The sequence below is a fragment of the Periplaneta americana genome, chromosome 2 (genome assembly GCF_040183065.1).
Source record: "Periplaneta americana isolate PAMFEO1 chromosome 2, P.americana_PAMFEO1_priV1, whole genome shotgun sequence".
Classification (NCBI taxonomy): Eukaryota; Metazoa; Arthropoda; class Insecta; order Blattodea; family Blattidae; genus Periplaneta; species Periplaneta americana.
Window position 1 is genome coordinate 150,704,378 of NC_091118.1, and position 16,717 is coordinate 150,721,094.

A 16,717-nucleotide genomic window follows, 5' to 3' on the forward strand; every position below is an offset into this window, starting at 1 on the left:
TGTAAATTTAATAGTATACTGTATAGGTCAACTGATGAATTGTTTAAGCTTATAAATTGAATTAATCTACTTCATATGAATTGTACAATTTTGTATAGCTTAACGAAAATAAGTTTGTAAATTGAACTAATTTGATTATATATGTTTGTATACTTTGGCTGATGAATTGTATATGCTTTTAAAATGATTACTAGTCTGTGTAACTCTACTGATGAATTGTATATAGGTCTACTGTAAATTGAATGGTAGTCTGTATAGCTCAATTGATGAATTTTATATGCTGTAAATTGTATAGTAGTGTGTATAGCTCAACTGATGAATTGTTTATGATTGTAAATTGAATTAATCTACTTGATATTAATTGCACAAATGTGTATAGCTTAATGAAAGTATGCTACTTTGTATTGTATATATTTGTATAATTTTGGCCGATGAATTGTATATGCTTTAAATTGAATAGTAATCTATATAGCTCTATTAATAAATTGTTTGTGTTTGTAATTTGAAGTAGTTTGCATGATATGTATTATCAATTTCTGTATATCACAACTGGTTGAATTGTTTATGTCTTAAATTTAATTAACTTACTTGTTTTGTATTATACATATAGCTCAACTGATGAATGATCGTTTGCGTTTGTAAATTTAATAATCTGATTGGCTATGTATTGTGTACTTTTAGTAGAGCCATCGATGTAGCTCAGTCGGCAGACTCGCTGGGCTGCTGATCCGGAGCTGCGTTCGGGCTTGGGTTGGATTCCCCTTTGGTCTTTGGTTTCTTCCGAGGTTTTCCACAGCCGTGGGACTGAAGCCAGATGGTCTATGGCAAGTCCTTGGCATCAGCCCCCTTGATTTGATTATCCCCCTTTGATTTAATTACCTGGTTGGGTTTTTCCGAGGTTTTCCCCAACTAAAACGCAAATGCCGGATAATATTTTGGCGGATCCTCGGACCTCACCTCATCTCACTACATCTCGCCAAAATATTGTAAAAAATTGCACAAAATTGTAAAAATTGTAGAAAATTACTAAATTGTAAAACTATAACATTTGGTAAAAATTGTAATTGTAATATTGTAAAATTTTGACTTGTTCCACATCTTAAAGCTTCATTGCTCATGTAAGATCTATGGAATATAATGAATGAATGAATGAATGAATGAAGTGCTCTTCAGACAAAAGCATAAACTCTTCCTTCCCCAGGTCAAAATGTAGCCTATTCTATTAATTATCATCCTGTAAACCTATCATTCGGGGTAGTGAACTCCGCCTTACAAATAAGCCTTCTTAGTAATGCAATTCAAACCACCGGGTTAGCAAAAGTACAGAAAGATCCTAGTTGACTACGAGGACAATGTAAATCAACCAATATTAACTTGCTTAAGATTGCAGAACGTTCTTGAAACAATGCATAATTTTATTCTTACTTTCACTGTTTGCTGAAATAGACCTTTATGTCAACAGTAGCTTACTATTGACCAAATTAGTCGGCCTGGGTAGCGTAGTCGGTTTAGCGCTGGTGTTCTGTGCTCAAGGTTGCGAGTTCGATCCCGGCCCAAGTGTGCTTAAATGCGACAGGCTCATGTCAGCAGATTTACTGGCATGTAAAAGAACTCCTTACTTACTGGCTTTTAAGGAACCCGGAGGTTCATTGCCGCCCTCACATAAGCCCGCCATTGGTCCCTATCCTGAGCAAGATTAATCCAGTCTCTACCATCATATCCCACCTCCCTCAAATCCATTTTAATATTATCTTTCCACCTACGTCTCGGCCTCCCCAAAGGTCTTTTTCCCTCCGGCCTCCCAACTAACACTCTATATGCATTTTTGAATTCGCCCATACGTGCTACATGTCCTGCCAATCTCAAACGTCTGGGTTTTATGTTCCTAATTATGTCAGGTGAATAATACAATGCGTGCAGCTCTGCGTTGTGTAACTTTCTGCATTCTCCTGTAACTTTATCCCTCTTAGCCCCAAATATTTTCCTAAGAACCTTATTCTCAAACACCCTTAATCTCTGTTCCTCTCTCAAAGTGAGAGTCCAAGTTTCACAACCATACAGAACAACCGGTAATATAACTGTTTTATAAATTCTAACTTTCAGATTTTTTGACAGAAGACTAGATGACAAAAGCTTCTCACCGAATAATAACACGCATTTCCCATATTTATTCTCCGTTTAATTTCCTCCCGAGTGTCATTTATATTTGTTACTGTTGCTCCAAAATATTTGAATTTTTCCACCTCTTCGAAGGATAAATCTCCAATTTTTATAGTTCTATTTCGTACAATATTCTGGTCGCGAGACATAATCATATACTTAGTCTTTTCGGGATTTACTTCCAACCCTATATCTTTACTTGCTTCAACTAGAATTTCCGCGTTTTCCCTAATCGCATGTACCAAATCTTATAACCTTTTTCCTTTGCTGTGGTCGTGCCGGAGAATCAGTCCCATTCCGAGTCTTACTGTTAGGTTTCGAAACAAACTGTTTTTTACGGTGATGGATTGTTAGCCCTTCGCCCAACCCCCAAGCTGGAGGACCACCCCTTATCGGCTGTCCACGACTGCTTATTCAATATATTCGCAGCTACCCTCCATATCTGAAGGCCGTCTCCTCTATCCGCAACCTGAGGACAAAAGAACTCCTGCCGGACAAAATTCCGGCACACCGCCGACGCTGATATAACCTCTGCAGTTGCGAACAAAATAAATAAATAAGAGTAGGCCTACGCCTTCATAAGGAACAGCAGCATTTATCATAGGTTAAGAAAATCATTGTTGACTATTATATGTCCTAATGAATATCATCATTCTTACTATCGTCATTATCAATATTGTCATCACCACTATAATAACTTACTGGCCCACGTCTTCATCACAGGCACAATTATCACACTATCATCACTAATCAGAACGAGCCACTGCAACGAAGTGGACTTGGGGGGGACATGTGGCGAGACTACACCAGGCAAGATGGACCCATGCAGTCACGATGTGGGACCCCTACTTCGGAAAGAGAGGACAGGGAAGACCACGGCTCAGATGGTCTGACATGTTTACCAAAGAGGCGGGGAAACAATGGTCGAGGACAGCAAAGAGCAGAGTTTTGTGGAAAGAACTAGGGAAGGTCATTGTAAATAGCTAACGTAATCAGTGTTAAGATATTGTAAATAGTAAAGTCAGTATTAGTGAAAGTGTGAGATAAGTTATGTAAATAGTAAAGTCAGTGTTGAGAAAGTGTCAGTTAAATAGTGTAAATAGCAATCAGTGTTTATCAAAGTGCTGGTGTTAGTATAATGTGGGTAGTGCAAAAAAAATGAACAAAGAACAGAGTGCTGAGACTAGTTAAAGTCTAACAGGGTTATTAGCCATGTCACAAAAGTAGTACACACGACAAGCTCGCCTGGATTGGCTCACCAAGCGAGTACACTTGAGCCATCCCTGTCGAGAGGGTTCTAACCCTATCACAGGAGGCCTGTGTCCAACATCGGACATCATGGCTAACATTCATTCATTCATTCATTCATTCATTCATCACTAATATCGCTCTCGACATAATAAGAACTTCCATCTCAGTATCATTAACATCAGTACTATCGTTATCATAATCTAAATCATCATATCATCATCGATCTAACTCCAATTACTGAACGTCGAATAGCTGAATGGTGATGCAATCGGAATCGTGCACTTTTACTCGCTTCGTCTCCTTTCATTCGCTGTTGAAGTTTTACGCAAGCCAGACACCGCTCACGACTGCACACGTTTTACGAAATCCAGAAATAATGTGTGCGATGGTTCGTATTCTTACGTGAACATCTTGATGCTTGTGCAAAAGGTTACCGACTTCTAGCTTGTGCTTAGCGGACCATGACGTGTTAATGTCGCCCTCCGTGAAGGACTTCGCTGGCATTTTATCTCTCAAACTCTCATCATTGTACTGTAGCCATAACCTTATCATCACTTCGATCAATTGGGACTGCCAAATTTCCTGAAGGTCTGTGTCATTATTTATTTTGTTTTCGCTACGTTCTTTATGAAATTTTCGAAATGTTTAGTTCACGAACAAGGGTTTAAATTTGACTGATGATGAATAATTCTTGTTAGTGTAATGAAATGATCCTCAATGATAGGGTAATAATAATAATAATGATAATAATAATAATTATAACAATAATAATAATAATAATAATAATAATAATTGGCCCGTTCCAGAATAGCCTACAGTTATGATTATGCTTCAGAATTAAGCTTCCACAAGCAGTGATTCCCCCAGTCACATGGTCAGCACCAGATAGATTAAATCTACACCATTTACTAAGGGAGATACTTTTATGCCCACTCCTAATCCCGTCAGGCAAGGTTTCTTACCGAAGACTCCATAGTTCAAACTCCGATAATTTTAGGCGTTTTTAAATATTTTTAATTCTTCATTGATTCCTTGAATTTGGAGAAAACAGGAAAAACATACCAAGCTAATCAGTCTAAATAGGAGCCGAATCTGTGCTCTTTATTATTATTATTATTATTATTATTATTATTATTATTATTAATGCTGTTACAGAGGATGATATTGATGAATAGACACCGGATGATGAGATACTAATAAATTGATGTCAATCTCCTAGATGTAGGCCTACATTATAACTTTTTGAAAGAAGGCCTTTAAATGTAAATAGGGTTAAAAGCCCACCGTTGTGGTTTCGTGGTAGCGTGTTCGCTCCCGAACCCAGCGGGCCGGGGTTCTATTCCCCGCTTGGGACGAGTTGGCTGGGTAGGTTTTTTTTCAGGGTTTCCCCCTCACTCCTATGGATGAATATCAGGTAACTTTATCAGGCGTATGGAACCCCACTCATTCTCGCCACTTCCTTTCCCTCTCTCATCATCCTTTCCTTTCATCATCATCATCATCATCATCATCATCATCCTCACCCATCCCCTACACTACACTTACACATACACTCACCCTAGTATACGACATAACTCTTCACAGACACACATCATGCATAACGTGGCCCGCCAAAGTAGTGTGCAACTTGAAAATGGGTCACAGTCCTGCCATCTATCCGCAGTATGCGGAACCTGAATCACGCAAGTGAAGCGGGTAGGCATTACACACACACAAATATAAGAAGAAATTGACTACGAAGTCTCCAAAGAATTAAAAATGGACGCAATATAAAATATTTTGCTCATAATATTGGTGTATACTGTATGCATGTACTAAAATTATAATAAAGTTTAACATTGTTGTTGCAAACATTTCACATTATGATATTGTAACAAACTCTACCATTTCTTTCCGTTAAAGCTCTGATTTGCAGGACTCAGATTTCGGCGCTGTGGTCATACGTATAGGCCTACAAACACATTATATTATGCCAGAAATAGGCTATAGGCTCTAATGTAAAACAGAAGAGTGATCAGTAGTCTACTGGCAAGATGAAGGTCGTGGAATAAAATTTTGCAAGAACTTTATTTTTAATAAAAGAAATGTGGCCCTAACAATGATTGTTTGTACCTATAGAAGTAGTAGCCTAAGTTAATTTAATAAACGTCATGCTGTAAAATTACAACATACCTTCAAATATCCAGTAATCACTTATACAGTCGACAGCAGAAGTGTGAAAGACATAGGATGTCTGCAATAAAAGTTCAGGACGAGTTGCTCCTGATTGGTGGTAGGCTACATCATTTTCTTCCGGGTTTAAATTTGAGATAGGCTATAGACCTACTACTAATTGGAAGCAAAATAAAATATAGTAAGTAATAATAAAAAGCATTTATGCAGAAATAATTAAACCACAATAGGGAATATAATATTTGATTAAGTTGCTCCATTTGTTATGAGTGGTATAGACCTATGTCTGTTTTCATATTTTCAAGACAAAAAAAGTTTATCTACTGTCTAATGATTAAATATCTCGTCATGATGAATTGAAGTTGATTCCAGATAGAGTCTTAAATGTAGTGTCCGAAGTATTATGTTTAAATATCGCATGCAAATGATCATAAACCTATTCCGGTCAGATCCTTAAGTCTTGGTTTTTCTGAACTTAAGCATGCGAATGCGAGATGCGAGGCCCGCCTCGCACAAATCCGGACTACACGAGAGAGAGTGAGTGGCTGCGAGGTGTGAGGTCTGCGCACCTCGCAGCTACAGAAACCACTCACTATCTCCCGTGTAGTCTGGATTTGTGCGAGGCGGGCCTCGCACCTCGCATGCCTCAGTTTAGAAAAAGCAAAACTTTAAAGGTACTCACACAACTACTAATGCATAATACTGAACTGTTTCATAATTATCAAGAATCGCTTCTGTGCAGTGTTAAAAAAAATGTTCCTGAAAATTTAGTGTAAGTTATAATGTTTAAATATTACATTAAAGTGATCAGGAATTGATCCCGGACCGGTCTTTAAAGATTTTCGTAAAAAATTTGATGTTCAGATTTTCGTGAACGTCTAATGCTTAAATGTAGCATTAAAGTGATCGCTAATCGATTCCGGGCAGACTCCTAAAGATTTTCCTGAATGTTCAATGCATAATGTTTAAATATCCCATTAAAGTAATCGGGACTCGATTCCGTGCAGGTCATGAAAGATTTTCTCCAGAAATAGATTCCGCACAGATTTTTAATTTTTTTTTCTGAACATTCTATAGCCTATATAATGTTTAAATATAGGCATGCCATGAAAGTGATCAGGAATTGATTCCGAACAGATCCTTAAAATATCTCCCTGAACATCCTATGCATAAATATTTAAACATCTCATGATTGTGATGAATAATCGATTCCGTGTAAGTTCATAAAGTTGATCCTAAACATCCAAAGTTTGCTTAAATACTTGATTAAAGTGATCAAGCATCGATTCTTGGGAGGTTCTTAGAAGTTTTCTGAACATGCGATGCGTAGGCCTAATGTTAATATTTTAGTTGGCTATTTAACGACGCTGTATCAACTACTCGGTTATTTAGCGTCAATGGAAGCGAGAAGGTATTTGACGAGATGAAGCCGATGATTCGCCATAGATTACCTGACGATTGGAGAAAACCTCGGAAAAACCCAACCAGTTAATCAGCCCAAATGGGAATCGAATCCGCGCCCGAGCGCAACTCTAAAGCGGCAGGCAAGCGACTTAACCGACTGAGCTACTCCGGTGGCTTCTAACTTAATGCTTATTCCTGGACGCCCGTTGCGTAATATTTAAATATCTCATTGGAGTGAAAAATAATCAGGAATCGATCTTCGGCAGGTCGTTAAAAATAGTGAACATTCAGTGTAGGCCTATAGCAAAACATTTAAATTTTAAGTCGTTGAAGTAATCGGTTCCTGACGGGTCTTGTAAGGTTTTTTATACAGATCCGATATCTAATATTTAAACGTCTCTTCATGATGACTAGGAATCGAATCCTGTCATTCTATTAAAGATTTGAGTTGGTGAAAAATAATCTGTCATATTATATCTTCTTTGGCTATTCAGTTTCCTCTACCGAACTTAATAAGACTTAGAGAATTCCTCCATTATTTTTTTCACGAAATAACTTCTGTATTGAGCAATGTCGTCGAATAAATAAAGCAATAACAGCATTTAAGGACAACACTTTCCCACGAAAAAGCAATGTGTGTCAAAGTTGTTGCATATCCTGGTAACATTTGAATGTGAAGCATGTGGCATGACAGGGACGTATTAAAACTGTCATCTTGTGCCGCCGAGAAGCAGAAATCAGTGTTCCAGAATCACGAATAGCACGGACTATTGTTCCACACAGTGTTGTCATGGTAAGCTTAATGGCGGTTGCTTTACAAGTTCGTCTACGTAGGCGGTCGGTCAAACCAGAGACAAAGGTTTCGTGCAGCAGCGCTGCCGCGTCGTCCAGCGGACCGAAAATGAGCTGCAGACCAACTTTTGAGTTGTAGTTCCCGATTTAAAACGACGTCCTTTTCTCTGTTGCGTTTCACTCCCTCCTGGGAACCACTTCAGTCTTTGTTGACGCTTCTTTTAATGTATTCTTAACTCGTATTTATGTAGTCACTAAGAGACAGACAGACGGACAGACGGACTAACGAAATAAGCTACTATGACTAGCTATTTAGAATGTCCAAACGCTCTACCTACCGACAAATCAACTCACTCACTCACTCACTCACTCACTCACTCACCTACCTCACACCACCCCACCCATCCACCCACTGCTCCTTTCCTCTTTCATTCGCTCAATCATTCTTCCACTTATTCACTCGCACTTTCACGCATTTCTTCAATAATCTCTTACTCGATCACTTATATTATTGCTCTGTTCAATCTATCTTTGACTCACAATCAGTCGCTCACATTACTCATTTCTTCAACCTCTCTTTCACACAATCGCTCACAACATTAGGGTCTACTCGTCTCTTCAATCTCTCTTTCACTCAATCACTTACATTACTTATCTTCTCAATCTCTTTTCTCTCAGTCACTCACAACATTACTCATCCCTTCAATCTGACTTTCATTCAGTAACTCACAACATTAGAGTCTACACAGCTCTTCAATCTCTCTTTTACTCAGTGACTCACATTACTCATCTTTTCAATCTCTTTTCTCTCAGTCAGTCACAACATTACTCATCTTTTAAATCTCTCTTTCACATCTGCTCAATCTCTCTTTTATTCAGTGACATTACTCATCTCTTCAATCTCTCTTTCGCTCAGTCACTTAAAACTTTACTCATCTATTCAATCTCTCTTTCACTCAGATGTTCACAACATTACTTTTGTGTTCATTCTCTCTTTAACTTAGTCATTCACACCATTACTCATATGTTCAATCTCTCTTTATGCAGTCATTGAACATCATTATTCGCCTGATCAATCCTTCTTTCACACAAGCACTTAACACAAGTACTCATCTGTACAATTTTCCTTTCACTCAGTCACTCACATAATTATTTATTTGTAAAATCTCTCTTTCACTCAGTCACTCACTATTACTCCTCTATTCAATCACTCTTTCATTATCACTCACAACATTCTTCATCTCTCCAATTACCTTTCCACTCATTCACTCATATTTTCATTCATTCGTTCGATCACTTTTCTACTCGCCCATTTATTATTACTAATCCATTTGTTCATTCATTCATTACTCACTCACCTCTTTAATTACATATTCACTCATTCGTGCAAATCACTTTTTCACTCAGCCTCTAGTTACTCATCTCTATTTACTCTTTAAATTATTCACACCGTTACTCATCTCTTCACTCATATTTTCACTTATTCACTCACATATTAACGTATTAATCATTCTTTCAATCACTATTTCGCTCAGTCATTCACACCATTAGGCCTAATCATCTCTTCACTCACTTTGACTCATCCCATAACATCTTCACTAATAGGCTAAATCACTATTTCAATCAATCACACTATTATTTTTTTTCATACACTTTCACCCATTCATTCGCACCTTAGGGCTATTCTTTCTTATGTCCTCTCGCTCCCTTTGCAGCATAGGGCCGAAGTGAAAATTTCCCATCTATTACTTTCTCCTGCCATTCTTTTCACCTCATTCCAAGTTTTTTTTTTTTTTTTTTTCCCCATTTCCTTAACCTCTTTCTCTATCGTTCTCTTCCAACTCTTCCTAGGCCTTCAGCGTTTTCGGGATTTCAGCGGGTTCGAATCAAAAGCTGCTTTTTCTTTACTTTTCCTCTCTTTCCCATAATACTTCAGTTAGGCCTATTCCTTTATTCATATATCTAATTAAATATTTATTCATTCAGTCCCTTCTACAGCTCATTCGTTCACTTACTTCTTCCTCTAGTTCATTCATTCACTTACCCATTGATTTCAATATTTAGTTAGTTATTATCTTTCCCTTTCGCTTGTAGCCTATAACTATTCATTCATTCATTCATTCATTCATTCATTCATTCGATCACTCTTTTTTACTCTTTCATTTACACATTGTCATTCGTTAATTTACTCAATTAATTAATTCATCCATCCATCCATCCATCCATCCACCCACCCACCCACCCACCCACCTACCCATCCATCCATCCATCCATCCATGCATCCATCCATCCATCCATCCATCCATCCATCCATCCATCCATCCATCCAGTTAACTTAGTTAGACTATTCGCTCCCTCACTCGTCACCATTTTCTTTATTATTCATATTCCTTTATTATTTTTATTATTCCCTAATTTGCCAATCCATTTCGTCATTCATTCAATCACATACTCACAACGAACTCATTAAACAGTTAAATTCCCCTTTTATAAGTTTAACCAACGACTCAAAATAGATTGTGCAAGCAAACAACTTGAGTAATAACTAGTCTGTAATTATTACACTGATTAATTAACTTACTAATTAGCAATAAATGTAACCAACTAAACAACTATACCTCTGAAGTCAATGATTGCCTGACCGAACACGTAGCCTACCTAGCTAGTCGAGTAACTGATCAGCAAACAATTTAAATTACGCTATTCTGCTGAAAAACTAACAAACTAAATTAATGAACAAATTACAAAATAACTAGCACGTCAAGCAACGGTTTACATAATTAAACTTGAAATATGAAGCTATTTGTGAATAGAACAGTTTTACTAGTACCTTTAGCCCATGTAATTATTCATTCTGTGTTAGGTCGATAGCCTAACTACATAAAATACTACAAAGAGATCAATTTATAATTTGAAAGTGGAAGATTCCGAATATTTGCAACAAAACTTATAAATGCACATTTTAACAAGTTCCACAAGCAGCCTACTAGAAAAATTCTCTGTCTAATAGGCTACTGTATGGAACCATTGCGTTAGAATAACAGACAATACTGTAGAATTGCATGCTGTTCGCAGAATTTAGTGCCGAAAACCTATCGCATTGATGTACATCAGTCTCCGTCTGATAGCACAATTCTGGGCAGCGGGCACATTTCCTCTCCGCGGGCAACAGTAAAGCCTTGGTTTTTCTAAACCGACATGCGACGTGCGAGGTACGAGGTCCGCCTGGCATAAATCCGGACTACACGAGAGACATTGAGTGGTTTCTATAGCCTAACTGCGAGGTGCGCAGACCTCGCATCTCACAGTTATAGAAACCACTCACTATCTCTCGTGTAGTCCGGATTTGTGCGAGGCGGACCTCGCATCTCGCACGTCGCATATTCGGTTCAGAAAAACAAAGGTTTAACTGCAGCGATAACAAGCGTCATAGCCGTACGATACTCGACCTTGATTTGTTCATCCCGTGCGGACGAATATCTGAAGCCCGGTAGGGCACTGTAATAATGGAGCCTGAAGTACGCGGTAGCCACTCTCAAATTATACATGGATCTCTCTGTATTTAAAACATAATAATGGAAACACGTGGTTACATATGCCTATTCCCGTAAGAAGGTATTTCGAACATAATAAATAGTCTCCATTATTATTATTATTTATTATTATTATTATTATTATTATTATTATTATTATTATTATTATTATTATTATTATTATTGTTGATCTTGGTGTTTTATCTATACCAATAATAAATCTGTAGCCGAAATTTTTCTGGTAATTTTCGATTTTCCAAAAATAATTGGTCCTAACATGTATAATTAACCACCCTGAAACCGAAAATCGCTTTTTTGAAAATTTTGTTTGTATGTCTGTCTGTCTGTATGTTTGTTACCTTTTCACGCGATAATGGCTGAACGGATTTCGATGAAAATTGGAATATAAATTAAGTTCGTTGTAACTTAGATTTTAGGCTATATGGCATTCAAAATACATTATTTAAAAGGGGGGTTATAAGGGGGCCTGAATTAAATAATCGAATTATCTCGCTTATTATTGATTTTTGTGAAAAATGTTACATAACAAAAGTTTCTTTAAAAATAATTTGCGATACGTTTTTTTTTCCTTGAACAATTTTGATAGGACTGATATTTAATGAGATAAATGAGTTTTAAAATTAAAATAACTGCCATCTAAGGCCGTGTAATGAATTAAAACACAAATGACTTCGTCTATAAGGGGCCTTGGACAGCAACAATCGAAAGCTATGAAATATAGCCTACAGAGAATGTTTCTGTGTTTGTATGAAGTATTATCGGAAGCTAAATTAACCGATTTGTATAATTAATTATTATTTCACCATTGGAAAGTGTAGTTTCTCTAGATGGACATAATGCTATAATGTTATTACAGTAACTTCTGATATAATATAATATAATATAATATAATATAATATAATATAATATAATATAATATAATATAATATAATATAATATAATATAATATAATATGTAATATTATATAATATAATATAATATAATATAATATGTAATATTATATAATATAATATAATATAATATAATATGTAATATTATATAATATAATTTAAGTTATTTGAAGGGTTCAGAACCATAGTGGGCCAAGCGCCATTTACTGAATACGTAGAAAACAAGGGTTAAAATTAAGTTATTAGCTTATTACCATAATTCAAGTAAAATAAAATATACACATTAAATCTAAATGATGTCAATCTTCATTAAATTATGGTTGCATGTAATAAAAATTAAGAAACATGTTAAAGGAATTGTCATTGCACCAAATGAGTGTCTCTGGACCAAAATGATCGCATTTTAATTATTTGGATGCAATTTAAATTAAGTAACATATTAAACGATTTATCCTTCTATCAAACACGAGCGTTCCCTGGATCAAATGTCCTATTTTAATTATGTAATTACTTTATATTTATTTCTAACGAGTGCAGCGGAGCGCACGGGTACGGCTAGTAGACCAATAAATCTCTTTGAATATAAGTTACTTGTTCCGATTCTTACCCCATATTAAAAGGCCTATTCATAACTAACAGAGCTTCTTAATCATAGGAACACCACCGCTTACGACCGTAGAAGGAAAACACTAGACTCCTATAAAAGTAAGTAAGATAATGCTCCATTCCATCGTTTAAATGGAATATGACTTTGTAGCTTGAAACGGTATCAGTCGGCATCGTTGGTGTAGTGGCTACAGCACTTGTCTATAGAACCAACGTGCTGTGAATAGCGATAGATCTGTAGACGGAAAAAATATAGGTCTATGCGGCTTCCGTCGGATGAGGAAGTGAAATGGTTATAGGCCTAGTGTAGGTCTATGTATTATTTATTACATATGAAAGGTACCCTAGTTCAAGAATAGGTCTTGAGATTAAAGTCGTACCCTACATACACGGCCCTCATTATTCCGTCCTCAGCTCTTCATAATAGGCTGGATGTCACTGCGATAATAATCGTGGAATCCTCCGGTGGCGAAGAGTGGAAATATATTGATTCAGAATATTTCCAGTCTACAGAGTATCTTCAGCATCGATATTCGTTTAGACTATGTAGCAAGTCTGACTGGCATACACTTTGCATGTGTATAAATTGAAAATGTAGGCCTATATGAAATAAGTCGATTTTATTTGAGAAGAGCCAGTTAGCTCTCTGTTAAGTGCTTGGCTTTAGAAACCAATCCACCAACTCTTTAGCAATAGCGAAAGATAATTATCATAGACCTAGGCCTACTTTTTAGTATTTTGGTTTAACAGTATAGATCGTTTAATTTCAAGTGACTTATCTTAGTCGTGGGCATCAGAGTATTAAAAGCAGTACAACCTTGCTGTTTCTCTTTCCCCTCGCTGCAAACTGTGACGTTGCACAGAGGCAGAGATAAGATAAAAAGTATGTAGACTAGGTCTACAGCTGTACCAAACCATTCTGAAAACTAAATTCGGCTGAATTCGCACCTTAGAGAATCAGTAGGGCTTAATTAACATTTTTCCGTAGAGATGTTACTCTCGTATCGGAAGACCAAGTTCGGTTTTATATTATTACTTTCCTAGGAAGGCTGTCATCCAAGACTTAAGGAGTTCAGCCCACCGCTCCAATTTAGCCCGGGAGAGATGCAAACTTGGTACTATCCACAGGGATAGTGGGACTAGGAGCTCACATGGGAAAGGCTAATAATTCTTCAGATGGTTCATTTCTTGCGCACTTCTATCCTGTTACCCTTCAAGTTAAATGGAATGTCTTACATTATCATTCAAATTCTCGGAATAAGTTTGGATTTTAAAGATATGATAAATTATATTTTATGCTAGTTGCATAATAGGATAGGCTATGAGGCTAATCGTCGTCATCATCATTGTGGTCGTCATAATAATAATAATAATAATAATAATAATAATAATAATAATAATAATAATAATAATCATCATCATCATCATCATCACCATCATCAGCATCGTATTAGTCTCCATAGCTTATAGGCCTACTGTAAGTTTTTAGCCTGTTTAATTCTCACTCCTATCAGGATTATGAACCGAATTTAGGCATTCATAATAATTAGTGGAATTTTTTTCGTTACGATGTCTCTATGGCAATAGACCTAATGTTTAACTGAGTTACTGATGATTACTGCTCTCATTTTGCTCTAGATGTATAGAAGTGCTTATCGGACGGGACACAGAGCATCTCTAAGTATTTCAATTCAAACAGGCTTGTTATGCATCTGTGATGGAAAGACTTGCGTGCCGACTGTGCTGACCGGCTAAGCCAGTTCCACCATCTGCCGCACCACGAAATCCTCTCCAGCCATCAAATCTGTATACTCCACATCTGGTGGTAGTCCGTCTTCTACAGCATCTTGTACAGTTGCATCATCCAGAAATCGTCTTCCTTCAAGATGTTTCTTCAGTGGCCCAAACAAATGAAAATCGGATGAGCTAAATCTGGGATGTGAGGAGTATGTTCCATAATATTTCAGTAAAAAAAACTGTAGAAATATCTGTGATCGTTGGGTCGTACTATTGGAACTCGTTGGATCACGAGCAGTGTGTACACACAGGAAAAATTAATTTCCCCTACAATGCAAAGAACTACTTATTACCGATTGAATCTTATTTATAAACTTTCATATTGTTTATTGTTAGTAAAATAACATGTACAAAAATACAGTCTTAATTCTTCCCTGAACGAGTAAAAACTCGTACTCAGGGAGTTGTCTAAACACATATTTAACACAAATAAAGATAATTATTTGACACAAAGTGGGTCAAATAGAAAGAAAAATATGAATAAATTAACTTTAAAAAATACAATTTAAATTTTAACATTATAACTCATACAAATACATAGGCCTATACATATTAAACCAATATAGGCCTATATTCTTTAAAAATTGAATTCCTAACGTTATTTTTTAAATTTCTGATATTAAAATGTTCTAAATTTGGGTATTTTTCAATTACTTTATTATATTACCTTGGACCAAAGTAGGTACCATGGCTAAAAGCTGTGCTTGTGAAACACTTTGGTTCCTCTAGTCGTATAAAATCGCATCTTTTACTTCCATATTTATGATGATACAATTTTAGTTTATTGCGATTTTTAGATCTAATGATAGGTCTAACCCACGTACATTAAAGTGATTGCTATTCTCTTTACAACATTGTACATTGTTCGAATAGGACCTAAACGTACTAGGACATATCAGGAAATCCTCATATCTACTCAGTATGGTTTAAAACTACTTTCTGTTTGACTATATGTACCCTGATTCTTCTTATATGAACCACGAACTTTGTGGTTGCACTTGACCTTGATATCACTACCATATGGAAAGGAGATAAATTTCCACGTCCATACAGGAATTAAACCCGGGTCTGTTAGTTTTTTAACTTCCAATCTAGGCACGTGGAGATCATATTGGAGTACAATTGATCAAATTCTGACGTGAGACATAGATTGGTGTGACTCATCATTTCACTTATTAATATGTTCTAAGTACTGTAAGAATTTCTGCAAGGCTATACTTTGTGAACCGACTGGGGGATTGCTTGAATTTCTGTGTTCCTCCCCCCAACTTTTTTTAATAGCGGACGTCTATTTACATGGCATTGCTATCGACATTATCATATTTTAATAAGAGCTCGATATAGACGAAGAAGAGGGGGTTGTTTGAGGGTGGGAGGCAGGGGGTGTTCGTTCCATTTCGTCCTTTGCGAGGAAGGGTTTGAAGTGGAAATTGAACTGAAAGTTTTTAGAAAGGGTGTAGGAAGAGGAGGAGGTTGAGGGGGGAGGGTTCAGAGTGTGTATTTACGTGCTATGAGGAGAAACAGAGATGGAGAGTTACGGCGGTATCGTAGGGAAAAGAGACAGAAACACCAGAGATAAAGATAGAATAAGATGAAAAGAGAGAGAGAACATTGCTCTTGATTGACGTCTACCTCATCAGCATTCCAGCCTCGTGATTGGCTAGACGGAGCTGTCAATCAAAAAGTTTCTCTCCCCCTACCCCCATTCCACCACGCCTCTAGTCCCTTCTCTGTCTATATCTTCCCCTCTCTGTTGCTACTAGGAGTAGCACGTGATGGTAGGGACGGGACACGAAGGGACAGACAGGGATGCCTGACGCCGCTACCACCCTGCACGCAACACAGTTCTGAATACTTACTTCGTTCCATGGAACACTTTCAAAATGATTTGAAAACAAACGGCCTCGTGTACGACCTGACATACAAAAGCTGGTTTCCATGAATACGATTTTCTCTTGTTTGTTTGAAACTATATCTCAACACGGCATTCTTCTATTGCTTGGTCAATGATCGTGACACGGAAATTATGATAAAGTACGAGGTAGCTGAAGTGAGAAGAAAGAATAAAATTAGAGATAAATTTACTGACCG

The 16,717-nt window shown here is 36.8% G+C and overlaps 1 protein-coding gene across 1 annotated transcript in view; it reads right to left on the reverse strand.

The window, feature by feature from the left end:
* The window catches only part of pb (homeobox proposcipedia), a 379,624-nt gene that overhangs the window by 11,396 nt on the left and 351,511 nt on the right, over window positions 1–16,717 (reverse strand). The window lies entirely within an intron of this gene.